The sequence below is a fragment of the Octopus bimaculoides genome, chromosome 15, assembly GCF_046866305.1.
Source record: "Octopus bimaculoides isolate indiv1 chromosome 15, ASM4686630v1, whole genome shotgun sequence".
Lineage (NCBI taxonomy): Eukaryota > Metazoa > Mollusca > Cephalopoda > Octopoda > Octopodidae > Octopus > Octopus bimaculoides.
Genome location: NC_142942.1, coordinates 18,954,201 through 18,958,163, shown reverse-complemented (window position 1 = coordinate 18,958,163; position 3,963 = coordinate 18,954,201). Strand labels below are relative to the sequence as shown.

Genomic DNA, 3,963 nt, shown 5'->3' with positions numbered 1-3,963 from the left:
GGCAATGTTTTTTATTCACTCATGTTTTCATATTGCTATTCAGTTAATGACAGGAACTATATATGGTTAATAGAGATGTTAGAAATAGCAGCCAAATCTATTTAGGATCACTCTCATCCTCTTTACATATTAAAAGAATGTTTACATGAAATATGTTTGCTGTTATTATCGAGTATGTATGCATGTGTCCTGTGTCTATGTGACTCTGTGTGTCGGTATTAGCATCTCTTTTCATGTTTACAACGGTTTAAAAGTCATTCTTGTATATATCCTAGAATTTTACGTGTCGAAACCAAGCTGTTCGAAAAATAAATATCAACAAAACTGGTACCAAACTGAAATGATTAATGGGGCCAATAAGAACATATAAACGTTTAAAAAAATCGACACTGCAGCATGTCTACAACTGTTAATAGAATAATTTATTCGAAGGGGAACTGAGAATTTTCTGGTTCTAGTGTATCGCTAAAAGCCTGGTTGGAAACCTGACATTCCGAGTTATTTTACAGGCCTCAGATAAATTAAAGGACCGGTGGAATAAGTCTGTGGATCTGAGAGAGGAATATACTAAATAATAACATAATCAACTGATGCTCCCGTATTTCCTTTACCCAAAGTCAAGAACTTCTTCAGCACCGTCTCGTATTCACTTATTTAGATGCGAAAGCAAATGAATTTAATATCATATGTGTAGAATACAAAAAAGTAAAACTGGTGCTTACGTAAGACTTACTTTATAATAAATTTTGTGACGGAATGAAATGCTGGAGACTTGCGAATTTGCTAAAAGGCATGAGCAATAAATTAATGCTTTGTTTAATTATTTCCGTCTCTAATTAGTTACATCGATGACTTTTATTACAGCTGAGTAAACTTGCCGCTCGCATATAAGTATTACGTCTATATCTGGCACCCAAGAAGTGCACACCTTAAAATTGGCATCAGATCAGTACTTAGTAAACACAGGCACAAAGTTTTGAATATTTTCTTGGCTCTAACTCGACATTTATATGCACTCAAAGACATATATTTACTGGTATGTTATTATTCTTCCCTCACCCTCGGATGCGCATTCTCCAAATCTCTCTCACACACACCTATATCCACACACATACACACATACACACATACATAATAACAAATAAATAGTTGGCGATTACGTCTTTATCAGGGAAAAAAAAAGACATATTTAGTTTGTTGTAATATTATATTTATATTACGATCCATAAAAAATGAACTATAGAATGGTAGATGCTGATTTATCTTGACTTCTAGACTTCGTACACTCCTATTAGTTTCTCTGTAATCAATAGTAAATGGTTTCCGGGCAGACTACGTATAGTCTCTCTCTCTCCCTCTCTTCATTTCACTCTCCCCCTCTCTCTCTTCATATCTATCTATCTATCTATCTATCTATCTATCTATCTATCTATCTATCTATCTATCTATCTATCTATCTATCTATCTATCTATCTTTCTCTCTGGCTGTCTGTATGTGTGTATGTATATATATATATATATATATATGTGTGTGTGTGTGTGTCTATGTATGCATGTATGTATGTATGTAGGTATGTATTATAGAGGTTTGTATCTTTGTGGTAAGGGTGTTGTGCTCATGATAGTAAGATTATGGTTTCGATACCCAGACTGGGCGATGAGTTGTTCTGATGAGCAAAACACTGAATTTCATGTTGCTCCAATACACTCAGCTGCCAAAAATGAGTAACTCTGCAACGGCAACGGCGTTGCACCCAGGAAGGGAATATACATAGGGTACAGTTTCGAGGAGCATATAGCTCGGGGAGGATCTGTCTGCCTCGAATCACCTCCTAACTATCCTCAACTTAATGAACATGACTGGGTGGTCTGTGACATATACTTCAACAGGATGGGCCATCTTTGTCACAAGAGAGCAAAAGTAGTAATCCTCTTTCGTTTAATTCTTTCTTTCTTTTATACTTTCCATATTTAATGGTATAATCTATTTATTTTTCTGCTGCAAGAATATCGTCAGATAAATATGCCGAAGAAAGTATACTTATGTATTTGTATATTCATACATAAATACCCAGAAGTGCTGTGTGTATGTACATGCGTATCAGTATGTATGTAGGTATGCATGCATGTATGTATGTATGTATGTATTATGTATGTATGTATGTACGTGCGTATACACACATATTTATTTAATGTTTTCGATCAAGAGATGTCAAGTACGTATACAACAATTATGTAATATAATAAATGTTAAATATAAAATGTTGTATTGAAGACAGAGTCAATTGTTGATAAGGACCCGGCTACTTCATGAATCGTCTGCAGTTATATTATCGTCGCCATTTTCATGTAACTGTAGATTTGACAATTGTGAATGGCGGCTCAGCTCATCTAACAGCTAGTATATAACAAAGAGGAGAACTGTTTATAGAGGTGATAAATAATAGAAATTTAAAGCCGATGGAATGTTGATTTCACAAACGACTGCAGTTATAACAGTGAATTACGAGCTGAGGACGACATCTTTGTGTGATCAGTAGGCTTGTAGGGTATGACAACAGATATTCCCTCAAATCGCACACTACTGTCTGAAATAAAGAAGCATTCATTGCGCAATGGGGAACCTGATACACAAAAATGACAGATGATTACGTCTAGGATATTTTTTTTTAGTACAGTTGCACAGAATAACGACTCCTGCAGCAAAATCTAAGTGCGTTCTAGAATTACGTATGTCAATGTCGGAAAATCTGCTGAGTGCTGGTCACCGAATACAACACTTCACTCGGACAATTAAATGACACATTGAATATTATTGTAATACAAGATACGCTATGTCAGTGTTAGCTGGCCAAACTTAGACTATACGTTTACATGAAAACTGACTTAAACAAGAATTTTAATTCGGATGAAAGGCCGAATATTCCCCTGTGAATATTCCACAATGAATTCTTGACTTTTATAAACAGTGGACAGCTTCTTGCATGAAATCTTACCGGAATTTTAAGGCTCCCATGAAAATATTGCAAACATTTGAGACCGAAAATAAGCATTTATCATTGAGGTATTTCTGTAATAGGAGCTGTCTTAACAGTACAATTCGTTTCCCTACTACTGGGCCTCGATTTCAGTTTTATGACCCAGAACACGTTGAAAGTGTCTTCTGTCACACACCTCTGATTTTGAGTTCAACCAAATTGACCGAAAATGCTCTTCCACTAAGCGTTGAAAATGGTGAACGTACCCCAAACCCGGCGGATCTACCGCAAAGGTAAAAAAAATGCGGGAAAAATTCTTCACGCGGTTTCACAGTACAAGGCTGGTAAAGCCTCGTTATATACCCAAGGTAAGAAACGTTACGATAGAAAACAAAGCGGTTACGGTGGTCAGGCCAAACCTATATTTCACAAAAAAAGGCCAAGATCGTCAAAACAATTGTCCTTCGAATTTAGTGTACAAAATGTAAATATAGGAAACAACTGCCAGTTAAACAGTGCAAGCACTTCGCGCGCTTGTGGGTGACAAGAAGAAGGGACAGATGATTCAGGTTTAAAGTGCTTCTTAGGAATATATGTGAAAGAGAGAAAAGAATAACTTGATGGAAAATGTTTAGAAGCCTATCGAAGGTACATTCCTATACTGAAATGCCACACTTTAAACTGTTGCGTTGTTTGACGCTAGTCTGTAACAAAGTCTTTAGAAGGGCCTATCCTACTGCAAAGACTTGTGAGATATTGGAAGATGTTTGCATTTTTGTTGGCGCTATCACAACCAATAAAAAATCGTCAGCTTTTTATCATTTCCTCCAGAGATTCTTGGTTGATTACAAATTGTTGACCATCCACTAAATTCCAGTGAAGATTAAACAAATGAAGTTCCACGACTTAAACAATGATGAAACATCTAAGGATTCGATCAACCTGCAAAAATAGCGGTGGCACTTGAATCTCCTTCAAATTGCAT

At 36.1% G+C, this 3,963-nt stretch overlaps 1 pseudogene; it reads left to right on the top strand.

The window, feature by feature from the left end:
- Window positions 1–3,231: 3,231 nt before the first annotated feature.
- LOC149132425 (uncharacterized) lies at window positions 3,232–3,553 on the top strand (annotated as a pseudogene).
- The last annotated feature ends 410 nt before the right edge of the window (window positions 3,554–3,963 follow it).